Raw genomic sequence first — 23,155 nt, 5'->3', positions numbered from 1 at the left:
TGGTGCTATGTAGAGGATGTTCAGGGTTTTCCATAATTGACCGTAGCCTACTCAGCGCCCTTCGCTCAGCCACCGATGTTAAACTCTCCAGTACTTTGCCCACGACAGAGCCCGCCTTCCTTACCAGCTTATTAAGACGTGAGGCGTCCCTCTTCTTAATGCTTCCTCCCCAGCACGCCACCACAAAGAAGAGGGCGCTCTCCACAACTGACCTATAGAACATCTTCAGCATATCACTGCAGACATTGAATGACGCCAACCTTCTAAGGAAGTACAGTCGACTCTGTGCCTTCCTGCACAAGGCATCTGTGTTGACCAGTCTTCGGAGGTTCTGTTGTTTTTGATGTGACAGACTTTTAGGGACTAACGGGGGATTTGTGGCATTGCTAATCAGGGACATTTTGATGGCAGTGCTCCATCAGGACAGACTGAAGAGCCCTTCTAGTGTGGTGAAATGGGTGCAAGTGAGAAATAAGAAAGGTTTTAATGGGGCCAAGTTACTGACCACACAATACTCCAAGAGATTTAAATTTGCCAAGAGGTCAAAGTTTTTACAAACATAACGTTTTTATAGTAGGATTTTAAACTTTCAATATATTCACTCGGAGTCCCCTACCGAAACAGGACTAGATGAGATTATGTTTGGAAATGTGTTGAAAAAGGTTTACCTCATCACAATTTGTAAATCCCGATTAGAGTGCCGATCTGCTATTAGGGAATGGGACTGCAAAATGACAGAAATTTGTGTAGGAGAACACATTGCACTCACTGGCCACAGTGCCAATCCTTTGATTGTTCTCATGCAGAAAGATCGATGAGAAACCTGACGATGCGGGAAATCCACGGTGAAGGCCAAGGTGGACAATTACTGCAAATCCAGAAAAGAAAAATCAAATACAAATATGACAACAACGATACCTCGAAATTCCGGTAATAGTTCCCACTTTAAAATTACCATTTCCCCCTCTCATCAATTCTGTGACACTGCCCATCACAAATCCCTGGGGTCCACCCACTTCCCCATGTTCCATGCTCTTCAGCCCTCTCCTATCAGATAGCCCGTTCAGTAGCACTTCAACACTTACATCTACCTTCTTCCATCTTTTTAATACACCTATCCCCATCTCCTTGTGTTCCCTATCACCCACCGCTTTGCACATCTTGCAACCCTCTCTCATTGTTTTGCTACAAATTTTCATATTATTTGTTCCAGTCATGATGACGGATCTTGGCCCGAAACCTCCGCTGCTGGCTACTTGGCAAAGATCCTGCCTGGGCATGCTGAGCTGCGTCAGCATTTCATGCAAATAAACCAGTTCTATTCAGTGAATTGAGATTCTATGTTGGAAAAGTTCCAATTGTAATGTTATCGAAACATAGAAAACATTCAGCACAATACAGGCCCTTCGGCCCACAAAGCTGTGCCAGGCATGTACCTACCTTAGAACTACATAAGCTTTTCCCATAGCCCTCTAAATTTCTTTTATCCAAGTCGCCATCCGGTAGTTCCTTAAAATCAACTATCTTTTCCGGATCGCACACTGTCACCTGCAGTCATTCCACACACTCACCAGTATCTGATTAAAATACTTTCTACTGACATGTCCTCTGTATACGCTAATGCTGCGATCATATTTGTCCTACCAAAATGAACCACCTCAGACTTATCTGGCTTGAACTCAATCTGCCATTTCTCAACGCAGTTCTGCATACTATCAAAGGCCCGTTGTAACCCCTGACAGTCCTCCGCACTCTCCACAACACACCCCACCTTTGTGTCATCAGCAAATTTCCTAACACATCGCACCACGTCCTTATCCACTCCATTAACAAAATCCATTAAAAAAACAGCAGTCCCAGAACAGATCCCAGAGGCACAGACCTTCTCCATTCAGAATATGACCCTTCTAGAGCCACTCTTTGCCTTCTCTGATCAGGCCACTACTGGATGCACAAAGCACTATCCCCTTGTTCCGATACCTCCTTACTTTCTCAATAAGCTTTGCATTCACATACCAAATGCCTTGCTGAAAACCATATGCACTACATCTACCACTGGACCTACATCAGTATGTTTAGTCATTACTCTCAAATTTTCAATCAGCCTCGAAAGGGACAACCTGCCTTTGACAAAGCCATCCTGACTATTCCAAATCATTTTATGCCTCTGCAAATGTTCAGAAATCCTGCATCTTAGCACCTTCTCCATCAACTTCCCAACCACTGAGGTGAGACACATTGGCCTATAACATCCTGGACTCTCCTTACTACCTTTCTTGAATAAGGGTACATCAGAAAAATTTACACTGGTGAATCTGACATCAGTTGTGGGAAAGTTATTGTAAGATATTCTAAGTGACAGGACATAAAGCATTTGCATATTCATGTAATGATTATGGATGGTCAAAAGTGAGGAATTTGGCAATGAACTTACCAGGAAAGTGAATGAAGGCGATGTTGTGCTCGATCTGTACATGGACGTCAGCAATTTCTTTCACAAAGTCCCCTGAGAGGCTGGTCCAGAAGATTCAGTCACTTAGTATTCAGGCTGAGATAGCTGATTAGATTAGAACTAATTCTAATTAGATTATAATTTAATAAGCAAAAGTTTAGGCGATATTTTCCCACAGCTTAACAAGGTGTTTTCTCGGAGCCTGCAAGATGCCAGTTCAGAAATTGCCAGGGCCCTTGCAGAGATATTAAATCATACTTAGGGACAGTAAAGCTACCAGAGTTTCGCAGAGTACCTGATGTTGCCCCACTGTTTAAAATAGCCTCGAAACATAAACCAGGGATTTGGACAGCATTCAGAATGACAATTGTTGTGGGAAAGTTATTGGAATAAATTGTAAGTGACCGGACATTACGTACTTGCATAGACATGTAGTGATTAAGGGCTGGTCTCTGATTATGGATGGAGTTTTTCACTGAACTTACCAGGAAAGTGAATGAAGTCGAAGTTGTGGATGTTGCCTACATGGATCTCAGTAACGTTTTTCACAAAGTCCCCGGGGCGGCTGCTCAGGAAGATTCAATCACAAAATATTCAGGATGAGGTAGTTAGTTAGATTTGACCCCAGTCTCTGAGAGAATCCAGAGTGCGTTTGTAGAAGATTGCCCTCGGACTGGAAGCCCGTGTCTACTGGAGTGCCACAGGAATAAGTACTGATTCTATTGACCAGTTATCAACCGAGCTAGCTTTAGAAATTCACAACTCAACTTGTAATTAATCGAAGCTCGCATATTGCCTTTGCAGAAACAACAACGTTGAGATACCTGATCAACTCTGTTAGTGACAAATTTGGTCCTCTGGATGACAAGAATGCTAAGGCATTTGGAGAGTCAACATAAATGGTGGAAGACCCTAAATAATTTCTTCTTCTGTATTTACTCAGCAGATAGGTCATTTTTCGGAGGTTCTGTTGTTTTTGATGTGAAAGACCGTGAGGGACTAAAGGGGGATGTGTGGCATTGCTAATCAAGGATATTGTGATGGCAGTGCTCCATCAGGACAGACTGAAGAGCTCTTCTAGTGTGTTGATATGGGTGCAAGTGAGAAATAAGAAAGGTTTTAATGGGGCCAAGTTACTGACAACACAATATTCCAAGAGATTTAGAGGAATAAATTTGCCAAGAGGACCAAGTTTTTACAAACATAACGTTTCTATAGAAGGATTTTAAACTTTCAATATATTCTCTCGGTGTCCCCTACAGAAAAAGGACTAGATGATATTGTGTTTGCAAATGTGTTGTAAAAGGTTTGCCTCATCACAATTTGTAAATCCCTAATAGAGTGCCGATCTGCTAGTAGGGAATGAGACGGCAAAATGACAGAATTTTGTGTAGGGAAGCATTTCGCACTCACTGACCCCAGTGCCATTCCTTTGATCGTTCTCATGCAGAAAGTTCGATGAGAAACCTGCCGATGCGGGAAATCCACGGTTACGGCCAAATGAGGCAATTACTGCAACTCCAGAAATCAAAGATCAAATACAAACATGACCACAGCGATACCTCGTACTTCCGGTAATAGTTCCCACTTTAAAATTACCATTTCCCCTCTCATCAATTCTGTGACCCTGCCCATCACATACCCCTGGGTCCACTCACTTGCCCATGTTCAATGCTCTTCAGCACTCTCCTATCAGATAGCCCCTTCTGCAGCACTTCAACACTTACATCTAGCATCTTCCATCTTTTTAATACACCTATCCCCATCTCCTTGTGTTCCCTATCACCCACCGCTTTGCACATCTTGCAACCCTCTCTCATTGTCTTGCTACAAATTTTCATATTATCTGTTCCAGTCATGATGACGGATCTTGGCCCGAAACCTCCGCTGCTGGCTACTTGGCAAAGATCCTGCCTGGGCATGCTGAGCTGCACCAGCATTTCATGCAAATAAACCCGTTCGAGTCCGTGGGTGGAGATTCTAAGTTGGAAAAGTTCCAATTGTAATGTCATCGAAACATAGAAAACATTCAGCGCAATACAGGCCCTTCGGCCCACAAAACTGTGCCAGGCATGTACCTACCTTAGAACTACATAAGCTTTTCCCATAGCCCTCTAAATTTCTTTGATCCATGTCGCCATCCGGTAGTTCCTTAAAATCAACTATCTTTTCCGGCTCCAACACTGTCACCTGCAGGTCATTCCACACACTCAACAGTATCTGATTAAAATACTTTCTACTGAGATGTCCTCTGTATACGCTAATGCTGCGATCATATTTGACCTACCAAAATGAACCACCTCAGACTTATCTGGCTTGAACTCAATCTGCCATTTCTCGGCCCAGTTCAACATACTATCAACGGCCCGTTGTAACACCTGACAGTCCTCCACACTGTCCAGAACACACCCCACCTTTGTGTCATCAGCAAATTCCCTAACGCTTCGCTCCACTTCCTAATCCAAGCCGTGAACAAAATCCATTAAAAAAACAGCGGTCCCAGAACAGATCCCTGAGTCGCACCACACGGCACAGGCCTCCTCCATTCAGAATATGACTCTTCTAGAGCCACTCTTTGCCTTCTCTGATCAGGCCACTACTGGATGCACTAAGCACTATCCCCTTGTTCCGATACCTCCTTACTTTCTCAATAAGCCTTGCATTAACATACCTAATGCCTTGCTGAAAACCATATGCGTTACATCTACCCCTGGACCTACATCAGTATGTTTAGTCACACTCTCAAATTTTCAATCAGGCTCGAAAGGGACAACCAGCCTTTGACAAAGCCATCCAGACTATTCCTAATCATTCTATGCCTCCCCTACTGTTCATAAATCCTGCATCTCAGCATCTTCTCCATCAACTTACCAACCACTGAGGTGAGACACATTGGCCTATAACATCTTCGACTCTCCCTACCACCTTTCGTGAATAAGGGAACATCAGAAAAATTTACACTGGTGAATCTGACATCAGTTGTGGGAACGTTATTGTAAGATATTCTATGTGACAGGACATAAAGCATTTGCATGGTCATGTAATAATTATGGATGGTCAAATGTAAGGAATTTGGCAATGAACTAACCAGGAAAGTGAATGAAGGCGAGGTTGAGCTCGTTATGTACATGGACCTCAGCAATATCTTTCACAAAGTCCCTTGGGAGGCTGGTCCAGAAGATTCAGTCACTCAGTATTCAGGCTGAGATAGCTAATTAGATTGGAACTAATTTTAATTAGATTATAATTTCATAAGCAAAGGTTTAGGCGATAATTCCCCACAGCCTAACAAGGTGTTTTCTCGGAGCCTGCAAGATGCAAGTTCACAAATTGCCAGGGCCCTAGCAGAGATAATGAGATCATCCTTAGGGACAGTAAAGCTACCAGAGTTTCGGAGAGTTCCTAATGTTGCCCCACTCTTTGAAAATGCCTCTAAACATAAACCAGGGAATTGTACAGCAGTCAGACTGACAACAGTTGTGGGAAAGTTATTTGAATAAATTCTAAGCGACCGGACGTAACGTATTTGCATAGTCATGTAATGATGAATGGCTGCTCACTGATTATGGATGGAGTTTTTCACTGAATTTACCAGGAAAGTGAATGAAGGCGAGGTTCTGCTCGTTCTGTACATGGACCTCAGCAATTTCTTTCACAAAGTCCCCTGGGAGGCTGGTCCAGAATATTCAGTCACTCAGTATTCAGGCTGAGATAGCTAATTAGATTGGAACTAATTTTAATTAGATTATAATTTCATAAGCAAAGGTTTAGGCGATATTTCCCCACAGCCTAACAAGGTGTTTTCTCGGAGCCTGTACGATGCAAGTTCAGAAATTACCAGGGCCCTAGCAGAGATAATGAGTTCATACTTAGGGACAGTAAAAGTACCAGAGTTTCGGAGAGATCCTAATGTTGCCCCACTCTTTGAAAATGCCTCTAAACATAAACCAGGGAATTGTACAGTAGTCAGACTGACAACAGTTGTGGGAAAGTTATTTGATGAAATTCTAAGTGACCGGACGTAACGAACTTGCATAGACAGGTAATGATTAAGGGCTGCTCACTGATTACGGATGGAGTTTTTCACTGAAATTACCAGGAAAGTGAAAGAAGGCGAAGTTGTGGATGTTTGCCTACATGGACCTCAGCAAGGCTTTTCCCAAAGTGCCCTGGGAGGCTGCTCAGGAAGATTCAGTCACTCAGTATTCAGGATGAGGTAGTTAACTAGATTAGACATCGGTTTCTGAGAGAATCCAGAGTGCATTAGTAGCTGATTGCCCACGGACTGGAAGCCCGTGTCTACTGGAGTGCCGCAGGAATAAGTGCTGGGTCTATTGACCATTTATCAACGGAACAAGGTTATGAAATTCACTACACAACTTGTAATTAATCGAAGCTCGCATATTGCCTCTGCAGAAACAACAACGAAACTCTGTTGAAACCGGGCCAACAGCTTAGAACTTGAATACTGTTATCCCCACGTACCAATACTCTGTGAGACAACTTGTCTAGTTTACAACACCGAAATAGGGGATGTACATCTGTCAGAAAAACATAGAAAACCTACAGAACAATACAGGCCTTCGGACCACAACGCTCTGCCGAACATGTACTTCCTTTAAAAATTACCAAGTGATACCATAAACCCTCTATTTTTCTGAGCTCCATGTAACTATCTAGGAGTAGCTTGAAAAAACCCTATCATATCTGCCTCCAGCACCACTGCAGACGACCTATTCCATGCACACACACTCTCTCTGAGTAAAAAAAAAACACACCCCTGACCTCTCCTCAATACCTACTCCCCGGCACCATAAAACCGTGCCCTTCAAGTCTTCGATTTTTTTTTTCGTCCAGATTATGGCTTGGAGGTTCATCAACAGCAATTGTTCTCAACCGCAATTAGGTGGGCTGAAAAGCCTCATTCTGTTCATTATGACTCTAATGATGTGGATCAGATGAGCGATGAGGCTCTGTAAATGGACATCAGTGAGTCAGATGCTGAAGAGCAGGACCTCCAGGGTTGCGATCTCGGGAATGATCGCTGTGCCCCGAAGTAATGAGTGCAGAATTTGGAAGATTATTCAGTTTCTACGAGGCTGAGCAGTTCGTGTGGGATGAGGGAATAAGGCTCTTTGGATCAATGGGTAGGTGGAATCTTTACGGAACGCACAGTTTGAACCTTCTCTGGAAGTGGACTAATATCCTGGAGGGATAGTTGGTTAATGCTGCATAGTGAGGTTTAAACGAGTGTTGCAGTTTGATAGGAACCAGAGTGCCGGAACAGTTAGTGGAGAAGTTGTAAAACAGATGCTGATGTCCTCAAGCAACGTCAGGAATCGAACGGTTAAGCATGGTGTAAATAGTGTCCTGACCTTCAGAATTGTCGTCGGTAAGCTGAGATACCTGATCAACTTTGTTAGTGACAAATTTGTTCCTCTGGATGACAAGAATGCTAATGCGTTTGGAGAGTCAACTTAAATGGTGGAAGACACTAAATATTTTCTTCTTCTGTATTTACTCAACAGATAGATCAGTTTTCGGAGTTTCTGTTGTTTTTGATGTGACAGACCGTGAGGGTCTAAAGTGGGATGTGTGGCATTGCTAATCAGGGATATTGTGATGGCAGTGCTCCATCAGGACAGACTGAAGAGCTCTTCTAGTGTGTTGATATGGGTGCAAGTGAGAAATAAGAAAGGTTTTAATGGGGCCAAGTTACTCACCACACAATACTCCAGGAGATTTAGAGGAATAAATTTGAAAGAGATCCAAGTTTTTACAAACATAACGTTTTTATAGTTGGGATTTAACTTCCCATATATTCACTCGGAGGCCCCTACCGAAACAGGACTAGATGAGAGAGTGTTTGCAAATGTTTTGAAAAAGGTTTTCCTCATCACAATTTTGAAATCCCGATTAGAGTGCCGATCTGCTATTAGGGAATGGGACTGCAAAATGACAGAATTTTGTGTAGGGGAACACTTTGCACTCACTGGCCAAGGTGCCTATCCTTTGATTGTTCTCATGCAGAAAGATCGATGAGAAACCTGCGGGAAATCCACGCATAAGGCCAAAGGAGGCAATTACTGCAACTCCAGAAATCAAAGATCAAATACAAACATGACAACAGCGATACGTCCAACTTCCGGTAATAGTTCCCACTTTACAGTTACCATTTCCCCCTCTCATAAATTCTGTGACCCTGCCCATCACATACCCCTGGGGTCCACCCTTTTCCCCATGTTCCATGCTCTTCAGCCTCTCCTATCAGATAGCCCCTTCTGCAGCACTTCAACACTTACATCTAGCATCTTCCATCTTTTTAATACACCTATCCCCATCTCCTTGTGTTCCCTATCACCCACCGCTTTGCACATCTTGCAACCCTCTCTCATTGTTTTGCTACAAATTTTCATATTATTTGTTCCAGTCATGATGACGGATCTTGGCCCGAAACCTCCGCTGCTGGCTACTTGACAAAGATCCTGCCTGGGCATGCTGAGCTGCACCAGCATTTCATGCAAATAAACCAGTTCTATTCAGTGGATTGAGATTCTATGTTGGAAAAGTTCCAATTGTAATGTCATCGAAACATAGAAAACATTCAGGGCAATACAGGCCCTTCGGCCCACAAAACTGTGCCAGGCATGTACCTACCTTAGAACTACATAAGCTTTTCCCATAGCCCTCTAAATTTCTTTGATCCATGTCGCCATCCGGTAGTTCCTTAAAATCAACTATCTTTTCCGGCTCCAACACTGTCACCTGCAGGTCATTCCACACACTCAACAGTATCTGATTAAAATACTTTCTACTGACATGTCCACTGTATACGCTAATGCTGCGATCATATTTGACCTACCAAAATGAACCACCTCAGACTTATCTGGCTTGAACTCAATCTGCCATTTCTCGGCCCAGTTCTACATACTATCAACGGCCCGTTGTAACGCCTGACAGTCCTCCACACTGTCCAGAACACACCCCACCTTTGTGTCATCAGCAAATTCCCTAACGCATCGCTCCACTTCCTAATCCAAGCCGTGAACAAAATCCATTAAAAAAACAGCGGTCCCAGAACAGATCCCTGAGTCGCACCACACGGCACAGGCCTCCTCCATTCAGAATATGACTCTTCTAGAGCCACTCTTTGCCTTCTCTGATCAGGCCACTACTGGATGCACTAAGCACTATCCCCTTGTTCCGATACCTCCTTACTTTCTCAATAAGCCTTGCATTGACATACCTAATGCCTTGCTGAAAACCATATGCGTTACATCTACCCCTGTACCTACATCAGTATGTTTAGTCACACTCTCAAATTTTCAATCAGGCTCGAAAGGGACAACCAGCCTTTGACAAAGCCATCCAGACTATTCCTAATCATTCTATGCCTCCCCTACTGTTCATAAATCCTGCATCTCAGCATCTTCTCCATCAACTTACCAACCACTGAGGTGAGACACATTGGCCTATAACATCTTCGACTCTCCCTACCACCTTTCGTGAATAAGGGAACATCAGAAAAATTTACACTGGTGAATCTGACATCAGTTGTGGGAACGTTATTGTAAGATATTCTATGTGACAGGACATAAAGCATTTGCATGGTCATGTAATAATTATGGATGGTCAAATGTAAGGAATTTGGCAATGAAGTAACCAGGAAAGTGAATGAAGGCGAGGTTGAAATCGTTATGTACATGGACCTCAGCAATATCTTTCACAAAGTCCCTTGGGAGGCTGGTCCAGAAGATTCAGTCACTCAGTATTCAGGCTGAGATAGCTAATTAGATTGGAACTAATTTTAATTAGATTATAATTTCATAAGCAAAGGTTTAGGCGATAATTCCCCACAGCCTAACAAGGTGTTTTCTCGGAGCCTGCAAGATGCAAGTTCACAAATTGCCAGGGCCCTAGCAGAGATAATGAGATCATCCTTAGGGACAGTAAAGCTACCAGAGTTTCGGAGAGTTCCTAATGTTGCCCCACTCTTTGAAAATGCCTCTAAACATAAACCAGGGAATTGTACAGCAGTCAGACTGACAACAGTTGTGGGAAAGTTATTTGAATAAATTCTAAGCGACCGGTCGTAACGTATTTGCATAGTCATGTAATGATGAATGGCTGCTCACTGATTATGGATGGAGTTTTTCACTGAATTTACCAGGAAAGTGAATGAAGGCGAGGTTCTGCTCGTTCTGTACATGGACCTCAGCAATTTCTTTCACAAAGTCCCCTGGGAGGCTGGTCCAGAATATTTAGTCACTCAGTATTCAGGCTGAGATAGCTAATTAGATTGGAACTAATTTTAATTAGATTATAATTTCATAAGCAAAGGTTTAGGCGATATTTCCCCACAGCCTAACAAGGTGTTTTCTCGGAGCCTGCACGATGCAAGTTCAGAAATTACCAGGGCCCTAGCAGAGATAATGAGTTCATACTTAGGGACAGTAAAAGTACCAGAGTTTCGGAGAGATCCTAATGTTGCCCCACTCTTTGAAAATGCCTCTAAACATAAACCAGGGAATTGTACAGTAGTCAGACTGACAACAGTTGTGGGAAAGTTATTTGATGAAATTCTAAGTGACCGGACGTAACGAACTTGCATAGACAGGTAATGATTAAGGGCTGCTCACTGATTACGGATGGAGTTTTTCACTGAAATTACCAGGAAAGTGAAAGAAGGCGAAGTTGTGGATGTTTGCCTACATGGACCTCAGCAAGGCTTTTCACAAAGTGCCCTGGGAGGCTGCTCAGGAAGATTCAGTCACTCAGTATTCAGGATGAGGTAGTTAACTAGATTAGACATCGGTTTCTGAGAGAATCCGGATTGCATTAGTAGCTGATTGCCCACGGACTGGAAGCCCGTGTCTACTGGAGTGACGCAGGAATAAGTGCTGGGTCTATTGACCATTTATCAACGGAACAAGGTTATGAAATTCACTACACAACTTGTAATTAATCGAAGCTCGCATATTGCCTCTGCAGAAACAACAACGAAACTCTGTTGAAACCGGGCCAACAGCTTAGAACTTGAATACTGTTATCCCCACGTACCAATACTCTGTGAGACAACTTGTCTAGTTTACAACACCGAAATAGGGGATGTACATCTGTCAGAAAAACATAGAAAACCTACAGAACAATACAGGCCTTCGGACCACAACGCTCTGCCGAACATGTACTTCCTTTAAAAATTACCAAGTGATACCATAAACCCTCTATTTTTCTGAGATCCATGTACCTATCTAGGAGTAGCTTGAAAAAACCCTATCATATCTGCCTCCAGCACCACTGCAGACGACCTATTCCATGCACACACACTCTCTCTGAGTAAAAAAAAAACACACCCCTGACCTCTCCTCAATACCTACTCCCCGGCACCATAAAACCGTGCCCTTCAAGTCTTCGATTTTTTTTTTCGTCCAGATTATGGCTTGGAGGTTCATCAACAGCAATTGTTCTCAACCGCCATTAGGTGGGCTGAAAAGCCTCATTCTGTTCATTATGACTCTAATGATGTGGATCAGATGAGCGATGAGGCTCTGTAAATGGACATCAGTGAGTCAGATGCTGAAGAGCAGGACCTCCAGGGTTGCGATCTCGGGAATGATCGCTGTGCCCCGAAGTAATGAGTGCAGAATTTGGAAGATTATTCAGTTTCTACGAGGCTGAGCAGTTCGTGTGGGATGAGGGAATAAGGCTCTTTGGATCAATGGGTAGGTGGAATCTTTACGGAACGCACAGTTTGAACCTTCTCTGGAAGTGGACTAATATCCTGGAGGGATAGTTGGTTAATGCTGCATAGTGAGGTTTAAACGAGTGTTGCAGTTTGATAGGAACCAGAGTGCCGGAACAGTTAGTGGAGAAGTTGTAAAACAGATGCTGATGTCCTCAAGCAACGTTAGGAATCAAACGGTTAAGCATGGTGTAAATAGTGTCCTGACCTTCAGAATTGTCGTCGGTAAGCTGAGATACCTGATCAACTTTGTTAGTGACAAATTTGTTCCTCTGGATGACAAGAATGCTAATGCGTTTGGAGAGTCAACTTAAATGGTGGAAGACACTAAATATTTTCTTCTTCTGTATTTACTCAACAGATAGATCAGTTTTCGGAGTTTCTGTTGTTTTTGATGTGACAGACCGTGAGGGTCTAAAGTGGGATGTGTGGCATTGCTAATCAGGGATATTGTGATGGCAGTGCTCCATCAGGACAGACTGAAGAGCTCTTCTAGTGTGTTGATATGGGTGCAAGTGAGAAATAAGAAAGGTTTTAATGGGGCCAAGTTACTCACCACACAATACTCCAGGAGATTTAGAGGAATAAATTTGAAAGAGATCCAAGTTTTTACAAACATAACGTTTTTATAGTTGGGATTTAACTTCCCATATATTCACTCGGAGGCCCCTACCGAAACAGGACTAGATGAGAGAGTGTTTGCAAATGTTTTGAAAAAGGTTTTCCTCATCACAATTTTGAAATCCCGATTAGAGTGCCGATCTGCTATTAGGGAATGGGACTGCAAAATGACAGAATTTTGTGTAGGGGAACACTTTGCACTCACTGGCCAAGGTGCCTATCCTTTGATTGTTCTCATGCAGAAAGATCGATGAGAAACCTGCGGGAAATCCACGCTTAAGGCCAAAGGAGGCAATTACTGCAACTCCAGAAATCAAAGATCAAATACAAACATGACAACAGCGATACGTCCAACTTCCGGTAATAGTTCCCACTTTACAGTTACCATTTCCCCCTCTCATAAATTCTGTGACCCTGCCCATCACATACCCCTGGGGTCCACCCTTTTCCCCATGTTCCATGCTCTTCAGCCTCTCCTATCAGATAGCCCCTTCTGCAGCACTTCAACATTTACATCTAGCATCTTCCATCTTTTTAATACACCTATCCCCATCTCCTTGTGTTCCCTATCACCCACCGCTTTGCACATCTTGCAACCCTCTCTCATTGTTTTGCTACAAATTTTCATATTATCTGTTCCAGTCATGATGACGGATCTTGGCCCGAAACCTCCGCTGCTGGCTACTTGGCAAAGATCCTGCCCGGGCATGCTGAGCTGCGTCAGCATTTCATGCAAAAAAAACAGTTCTAGTCCGTGGGTTGAGATTCTATGTTGGAAAAGTTCCAATTGTAATGTTATCGAAACATAGAAAACATTCAGCGCAATACAGGCCCTTCGGCCCACAAAGCTGTGTCAGGCATGTACCTACCTTAGAACTACATAAGCTTTTCCCATAGCCCTCTAAATTTTTTAGATCTATGTAGCCATCCAGTAGTTTCTTAAAATCACCTATCTTTTCCGGCTCCAACACTGTCACCTGCAGGTCATTCCACACACTCAACAGTATCTGATTAAAATACGTTCTACTGACATGTCCTCTGTACACGCTAATGCTGCGATCATATTTGACCTACCAAAATGAACCACCTCAGACTTATCTGGCTTGAACTCAATCTGCCATTTCTCAGCCCAGTTCTGCAATACTATCAACTGCCCTTAGTAACACCTGACAGTCCTCCACACTTTCCACAACAAACCACACTTTTGTGTCATCAGCAAATTTCCTAACCCATCGCACCACTTCCTCATCAACGCCATTAACAAAATCAATTTTAAAAAAAACGGTCCCAGAACAGATCCCTGAGACACACCACACATCACAGTACTCCTCCATTCAGAATTTAAACCTTCCAGAGCCACTCTTTGCCTTCTCTGATCAAGCCAGTAAGCCAGTTCTGGATACACAAAGCACTATCCCCTTTGTTCCGATACCTCCTTACTTTCTCAATAAGCCTTGCATGGACAAACCAAATGCCTTGCAAAAAACAATATGCCCTATATCTACCTCTCTACGTTAATCAATATGTTCAGTCACACTCTCAAATTTTTAATCAGGCTCGAAAGGGACAACCTGCCTTTGACAAAGCCATCCGGACTATTCCTAATCATTTTATGACTTTCCAAATGTTCATAAATCCTGCATCTTAGGATCATCTCCATCAGCTTACCAACCACTGAAGTAAGACACACTGGCCTATAACTTCCTGGGCTCCCCCTACTACCTTTATTGAATAAGGGTACATCAGAAAAATTTACACTCTTAAATCTGACATCAGTTGTGGGAAAGTTATTGTTAGATATTCTAAGTGACAGGACATAAAGTATTTGCATAGTCATGTAATGATTATGGATGGTCAAATGTAAGGAATTCGGCAATGAACTTACCAGGAAACTGAATGAAGGCGAGGATGTGCTCGTTCTGTACATGGACTTCAGGAATTTCTTTCACAAAGTCCCCTGGGAGGCTGGTCCAGAATATTCAGTCACTCAGTATTCAGGTTGAGATAGCTGATTAGATTAGAACTATTTCTAATTAGATTATAAATTCATAAGCAAATGTTTAGGCGATAATTACCCACAGCCTAACAAGGTGTTTTCTCGGAGCCTGTAAGATGCAAGTTCAGAAATTGCCAGGGCCCTTGCAGAGATAATTAAATCATACTTAGGGACAATAAAGCTACCAGAGTTTCGGAGAGTACCTAATGTTGCCCCGCTGTTTAAAATTGCCTCTAAACATAAACCAGGGATTTGGACAGCAGTCAGAATGACAATTGTCGTGGGAAAGTTATTGGAATAAATTCTAAGTGACCGGACATTACGTACTTGTATAGACATGTAATGCTTAAGGGCTGGTCACTGATTTTGGATGGAGTTTTTCACTGAACTTTCCAGGAAAGTGAATGAAGGCGAAGTTGTGGATGTTGCCTACATGGACCTCAGTAAGGCTTTTCACAAAGTCCCCTGGGAGGCTGCTCAGGAAGATTCAGTCTCACAATATTCAGGATGAGGTAATTAGTTAGATTAGACACCAGTCTCTGAGAGTATCCAGAGTGCGTTTGTAGAAGATTGCCCTCGGACTGGAAGCCCGTGCCTACTGGAGTACCACAGGAATAAGTACTGATTCTATTGACCATTTATCAACGGAACTAGCTTAGGAAATTCACAACACAACTTGTAATTAATCGAAGCTCGCATATTGCCTCTGCAGAAACAACAACGTAAGGCTGTTGAAACTGGGCCAACAGCTTAGAACTTGAATACTACTTTTCCCACGTACCAATAATCTGTGAGACAAATTGTCAAATTTGCAACACCGAAATAGGGGATGTATATCTGTCAGAAAAACATAGAAAACCTAAAGAAAAATACAGGCCTTCGGACCACAAGCCTCTGCCGAACATGTACTTCCTTTAAAAATTACCAAGTGATACCCTTAGCCCTCTAATTTTCTAAGCTCCATGTACATATCTAGGAGTTGCTTGAAAGAGCCCTATCATATCTGCCTCCAGCACCATTGCAGACAACCTATTCCATGCACACACACTCTCTGAGTAAAAAAAGACTTACTCCTGACCTCCCCTCAATACCTACTCCCCAGCACCATAAAACCGTGCCCTTCAAGTCTTCGTTTCTCTCTTCGTCCAGATTCTTGCTTGGGGGTTCATCAACAGCAATCGTTCTCAACAGCAATTAGTTGGGCTGAAAAGCCTCATTCGGTTCATTATTACTCTAATGATGTGGATCAGATGAGGGATGAGCCTCTGTAAACGGACTTCAGTGAGTCAGATGCTGAAGAACAGGACGTCCAGGCTTGTGATCGCGGGAATGATCGTTGTGCCCCGAAGTAATGAGTGCAGAATTTGGAAGTTTATTCAGTTTCAACGTGTCAGAGCAGTTAGTGTGGGATGAGTGAATAAGGCTCTTTGGATCAATGGGTAGGTGGAATCTTTACGGAAGGGACACTTTGAAACTTCTCTGGAAGTGGGCTAATATCCTGAGGGATACTTTGTTAATGCTGCATGGTGAGGTTTCAACGAGTGTTGCAGTTTGATAGGTACCAGAGTACCGGAGCAGTTAGTGGAGCAGTTGTAAAACAGATGCTGGTGACCTCAAGCAACGTCAGGAATCAAACGGTTAAGCATGGTGTAAATAGTGTCCTGACCTTCCGAATGCTCGTCGGCAAGCTGAGATCCCGGATCAACTTTGTTAGTGACAAAATTTGTCCTCTGGATGATAAGAAAGCTATTGCATTTAGAGAGACAAAATAAATGCTGGAAGACACTAAATATTTTTTTCTTCTGTATTTTTTCAACAGATAGGTCAGTTTTAGGAGGTTCTGTTGTTTTTGATGTGACAGATCGTGAGGGACTAAAGGGGGATGTGTGGCATTGCTAATTCGGGATATTCTGTTGGCAGTGCTCCATCAGGACAGACTGAAGAGTTCTTCTATTGTGGTGAAATGGGTGCAAATGAGAAATAAAAAAGGTTTTAATGGGGCCAAGTTACTGACCACACAATATTCCAAGAGATTTAGAGGAATAAATTTGCCAAGAGGTCAAAGTTTTTACAAACATAACGTTTTTATAGTAGGATTTTAATCTTTCCATATATTCACACGGAGTCCCCTTCCGAAACAGGACTAGATGAGATTGTGTTTGCAAATGTGTTGAAAAAGGTTTTCCGCATCACAATTTGTAAATCCCGATTAGAGTGACGATCTGCTATTAGGGAATGTGACTGCAAAATTACAGAATTTTATGTAGGGGAATACTTTGCACCTACTGGTCACCGTGCCAACCCTTTGATTGTTCTCATGCAAAAAAATCGATGGGAAACCTGCCGATGCGGGAATCTACGCTTAAGGTTAAAGGAGGCAATTACTGCAACTCCAGAAATCTAAGATCAAATACAAACATGACAACAGCGATACCCCGAACTTTCGCTAATAGTTCCCACTTTAAAATTACTATTTCCCCCTCTCATCAATTCTGTGACCCTGCCCAACACATACAGCTGGGGCCCACCCACTTCCCCATGCTCCATGCTCTTCAGTCTCTCCTATCAGATAGCCCCTTCTGCAGCACTTCCACACTTACATCTAGCATTTCCATCTTTTTAATACACCTATCCCCATCTTCTTGTGTTCCCTATCACCCGCCGCTTTGCACATCTTGCACCCCTCTCTCATTGTCCTGCTCCAAATTTTCATAGTATTTGTTCCAGTCATGATGACGGATCTTGGCCCGAAACCTCCGCTGCTGGCTACTTGGCAAAGATCCTGCCTGGGCATGCTGAGCTGCACCAGCATTTCATGCAAATAAACCAGTTCTAGTCCGTGGGTTGAGATTCTATGTAGGAAAAGTTCCAATTGTAATGTCATCGAAACATAGAAAACATTCAGCGCAATACAGGCCCTTCGGCCCACAAAACTGTGCCAGGCATGTACCTACCTTAGAACTACATAAGCTTTTCCCATAGCCCTCTAAATTTCTTTGATCCATGTCAACATCCGGTAGTTCCTTAAAATCACCTATCTTTTCCGGCTCCAACACTGTCACCTGCAGGTCATTCCACACACTCAACAGTATCTGATTAAAATACTTTCTACTGACATGTCCTCTGTATACGCTAATGCTGCGATCATATTTGTCCTACCAAAATGAACCACCTCAGACTTATCTGGCTTGAACTCAATCTGCCATTTCTCAGCCCAGTTCTGCATACTATCAACGGCCCGTTGTAACACCTGACAGTCCTCCGCACTCTCCACAACACACACCACCTTTGTGTCAACAGCAAACTTCCTAACCCATCGCCCCACTTCCATATCCCCGCCATTTACAAAATCCATTAAAAAAAAAAAACAGCGGTCCCTGAACAGATCCCTGAGGCGCACCACACGGCACAGGCCTCATCCTTTCAGAATATGGCCCTTCTAGAGCCACTCTCTGCCTTCTCTGATCAAGCCACTACTGGATGCACGAAGTACTATCCCCTTGTTCCGATACCTCCTTACTTTCTCAATAAGCCTTGCATGGACAAACCAAATGCCCTGCTGAAAACCATATGCACTACATCTACTGCTGGACCTACATCAATATGTTCAGTCATACCCTCAAATTTTCAATCAGGCTCGAAAGGCACATCCTGCCTTTGACAAAGCCATCCGGACTATTCCTAATCATTCTATGCCTCCCCTACTGTTCATAAATCCTGCATCTCAGCATCTTCTCCATCAACTTACCAACCACTGAGGTGAGACACATAGGCCTATAACATCCTGGACTCTCCCTACTACCTTTCTTGAATAAGGGAACATCAGAAAAATTTACACTGGTGAATCTGACATCAGTTGTGGGAAAGTTATTGTAAGATAGTCTAAGTGACAGGACATAAAGCATTTGCATAGTCATGTAATGATTATGGATGGTCAAATGTAAGGAATTTGGTAATAAACTTACCAGGAAAGTGAATGAAGGCGAGTATTTGCTCGTTCTGTACATGGACGTCAGCAATATCATTCACAAAGTCCCCTGGCAGGCTGGTCCAGAAGATTCAGTCACTCAGTATTCAGGCTGAGATAGCTGATTAGATGAGAATTAATTCTAATTAGATTATAATTTCATAAGCAAAAGTTTAGGCGATAATTCCCCACAGCTTAACAAGGTGTTTTCCCGGAGCCTGCAAGATGCAAGTTCAGAAATTGCCAGGGCCCTTGCAGAGATAATTAAATCATACTTAGGGACAGTAAAGCTACCAGAGTTTCGGAGAGTACCTAATGTTGCCCCACTGTTTAAAATTGCCGCTGAACATAAATTGGAGATTTGGACAGCAGTCAGAATGACAACTGTTGTGGGAAAGTTATTGGAATAAATTCTAAGTGACCGGACATTACGTACTTGCATAGACATGTAATGATTAAGGTCTGGTCACTGATTATGGATGGAGCTTTTCACTGAAATTACCAGGAAAGTGAATGAAGGCGAAGTTGTGGATGTTGCCTACATGGACCTCAGTAAGGCATTTCGCAAAGTCCCCTGGGAGGCTGCTCAGGAAGATTCAGTCTCAAAATATTCAGGATGAGGTAGTTAGTTAGATTAGACACCTATCTCTGAGAGAATCCAGAGTGCGTTTGTAGAAGATTGCCCTTGGACTGGAAGCCCGTGCCTGCTGGAGTACCACAGGAATATGTACTGAGTCTATTGACCATTTATCAAAGGAACTCGCTTAAGAAATTCACTACACACCTTGTAATTAACTGAAGCTCGTATACAGCCTCTGCAAAAACAACAACGTAAGGCTGTTGAAACCCGGCCAAAAGCTTAGAACTTGAATACTACTATTCCCACGTACCAATACTCTGTGAGACAAATTGTCCAATTTGCAACACCGAAATAGGGGATGTATATCTGTCAGAAAAACATAGAAAACCTAAAGAAAAATACAGGCCTTCGGGCCAGAAGCCTCTGCCGAACATGTACTTCCTTTAAAAATTACTAAGGGATACCCTTAAACCTCGATTTTTCTAAGCTCCATGCACATACCTAGGAGTCGCTTGAAAAAGCCCTACCATATCTGCCTCCAGCACCACTGCAGACAACCTATTCCATGTGCACACACTTTCTCTGAGTAAAAAAAAACACACCCCTGACCTCTCCTCAAAAACTATTCCCCAGCACCATAAAACCGTGCCCTTCAAGTCTTCGTTTCTTTCTTCGTCCAGATTCTGGCTTGGAGGTTCATCAACAGCAATCGTTCTCAACCGCAATTAGTTGGGCTGAAAAGCCTCATTCGGTTCATTATGACTCTAATGATGTGGATCAGATGAGGGATGAGGCTCTGTAAACGGACTTCAGTGAGTCAGATGCTGAAGAACAGGACGTCCAGGCTTGAGATCGCGGGAATGATCGTTGTGCCCCGAAGTAATGAGTGCAGAATTTGGAAGTTTATTCAGTTTCAACGTGTCAGAGCAGTTAGTGTGGGATGAGTGAATAAGGCTCTTTGGATCAATGGGTAGGTGGAATCTTTACGGAAGGGACACTTTGAAACTTCTCTGGAAGTGGGCTAATATCCTGAGGGATACTTTGTTAATGCTGCATGGTGAGGTTTAAACGAGTGCTGCAGTTTCATAGGAACCAGAGTACCGGAGCAGTTAGTGGAGCAGTTGTAAAACAGATGCTGGTGACCTCAAGCAACGTCAGGAATCAAACGGTTAAGCATGGTGTAAATAGTGTCCTGACCTTCCGAATGCTCGTCGGCAAGCTGAGATCCCGGATCAACTTTGTTAGTGACAAATTTTGTCCTCTGGAAGATAAGAAAGCTATTGCATTTAGAGAGACAAAATAAATGCTGGAAGACACTAAATATTTTTTTCTTCTGTATTTATTCAACAGATAGGTCAGTTTTAGGAGGTTCTGTTGTTTTTGATGTGACAGATCGTGAGGGACTAAAGGGGGATGTGTGGCATTGCTAATTCGGGATATTCTGTTGGCAGTGCTCCATCAGGACAGACTGAAGAGTTCTTCTATTGTGGTGAAATGGGTGCAAATGAGAAATAAAAAAGGTTTTAATGGGGCCAAGTTACTGACCACACAATATTCCAAGAGATTTAGAGGAATAAATTTGCCAAGAGGTCAAAGTTTTTACAAACATAACGTTTTTATAGTAGGATTTTAATCTTTCCATATATTCACACGGAGTCCCCTTCCGAAACAGGACTAGATGAGATTGTGTTTGCAAATGTGTTGAAAAAGGTTTTCCGCATCACAATTTGTAAATCCCGATTAGAGTGACGATCTGCTATTAGGGAATGTGACTGCAAAATTACAGAATTTTGTGTAGGGGAATACTTTGCACCTACTGGTCACCGTGCCAACCCTTTGATTGTTCTCATGCAAAAAAATCGATGGGAAACCTGCCGATGCGGGAATCTACGCTTAAGGTTAAAGGAGGCAATTACTGCAACTCCAGAAATCTAAGATCAAATACAAACATGACAACAGCGATACCCCGAACTTTCGCTAATAGTTCCCACTTTAAAATTACTATTTCCCCCTCTCATCAATTCTGTGACCCTGCCCAACACATACAGCTGGGGTCCACCCACTTCCCCATGCTCCATGCTCTTCAGCCTCTCCTATCAGATAGCCCCTTCTGCAGCACTTCCACACTTACATCTAGCATTTCCATCTTTTTAATACACCTATCCCCATCTTCTTGTGTTCCCTATCACCCGCCGCTTTGCACATCTTGCAACCATCTCTCATTGTCCTGCTCCAAATTTTCATATTATCTGTTCCAGTCATGATGACGGATCTTGGCCCTAAACCTCCGCTGCTGGCTACTTGGCAAAGATCCTGCCCGGGCATGCTGAGCTGCGCCAGCATTTCATGCAAAAAAAACAGTTCTAGTCCGTGGGTTGAGATTCTATGTAGGAAAAGTTCCAATTGTAATGTTATCGAAACATAGAAAACATTCAGCACAATAAAGGCCCTTCGGCCCACAAAGCTGTGTCAGGCATGTACCTATCTTAGAACTACATAAGCTTTTCCCATAGCCCTCTAAATTTCATAGATCCATGTAGCCATCCGGTAGTTCCTTAAAATCACCTATCTTTTCCGGCTCCAACACTGTCACCTGCAGGTCATTCCACACACTCAACAGTATCTGATTAAAATACTTTCTACTGACATGTCCTCTGTATACGCTAATGCTGCGATCATATTTGTCCTACCAAAATGAACCACCTCAGACTTATCTGGCTTGAACTCAATCTGCCATTTCTCAGCCCAGTTCTGCATACTATCAACGGCCCGTTGTAACACCTGACAGTCCTCCGCACTCTCCACAACACACACCACCTTTGTGTCAACAGCAAACTTCCTAACCCATCGCCCCACTTCCATATCCCCGCCATTTACAAAATCCATTAAAAAAAAAAACAGCGGTCCCTGAACAGATCCCTGAGGCGCACCACACGGCACAGGCCTCATCCTTTCAGAATATGGCCCTTCTAGAGCCACTCTCTGCCTTCTCTGATCAAGCCACTACTGGATGCACAAAGTACTATCCCCTTGTTCCGATACCTCCTTACTTTCTCAATAAGCCTTGCATGGACAAACCAAATGCCCTGCTGAAAACCATATGCACTACATCTACTGCTGGACCTACATCAATATGTTCAGTCATACCCTCAAATTTTCAATCAGGCTCGAAAGGCACATCCTGCCTTTGACAAAGCCATCCGGACTATTCCTAATCATTCTATGCCTCCCCTACTGTTCATAAATCCTGCATCTCAGCATCTTCTCCATCAACTTACCAACCACTGAGGTGAGACACATAGGCCTGTAACATCCTGGACTCTCCCTACTACCTTTCTTGAATAAGGGAACATCAGAAAAATTTACACTGGTGAATCTGACATCAGTTGTGGGAAAGTTATTGTAAGATAGTCTAAGTGACAGGACATAAAGCATTTGCATAGTCATGTAATGATTATGGATGGTCAAATGTAAGGAATTTGGTAATAAACTTACCAGGAAAGTGAATGAAGGCGAGTATTTGCTCGTTCTGTACATGGACGTCAGCAATATCATTCACAAAGTCCCCTGGCAGGCTGGTCCAGAAGATTCAGTCACTCAGTATTCAGGCTGAGATAGCTGATTAGATGAGAATTAATTCTAATTAGATTATAATTTCATAAGCAAAAGTTTAGGCGATAATTCCCCACAGCTTAACAAGGTGTTTTCCCGGAGCCTGCAAGATGCAAGTTCAGAAATTGCCAGGGCCCTTGCAGAGATAATTAAATCATACTTAGGGACAGTAAAGCTACCAGAGT

The 23,155-nt window shown here is 43.0% G+C and overlaps 1 long non-coding RNA gene across 1 annotated transcript; it reads right to left on the bottom strand.

Annotated features, from left to right (window-relative positions):
- LOC140722537 (uncharacterized) lies at positions 1-22,945 on the bottom strand. Its single transcript, XR_012097656.1, has 4 exons — positions 22,854-22,945; positions 18,777-18,899; positions 2,435-2,514; positions 1-868 (listed from the first exon to the last, which is right to left on the bottom strand). It is a non-coding gene; the product is annotated as an uncharacterized lncRNA (long non-coding RNA).
- Between the last annotated feature and the right edge of the window lie 210 nt (positions 22,946-23,155).

Source organism: Hemitrygon akajei, unplaced genomic scaffold (assembly GCF_048418815.1).
Source record: "Hemitrygon akajei unplaced genomic scaffold, sHemAka1.3 Scf000079, whole genome shotgun sequence".
NCBI lineage: Eukaryota > Metazoa > Chordata > Chondrichthyes > Myliobatiformes > Dasyatidae > Hemitrygon > Hemitrygon akajei.
This window is presented reverse-complemented; position numbering and strand designations above follow the sequence as displayed.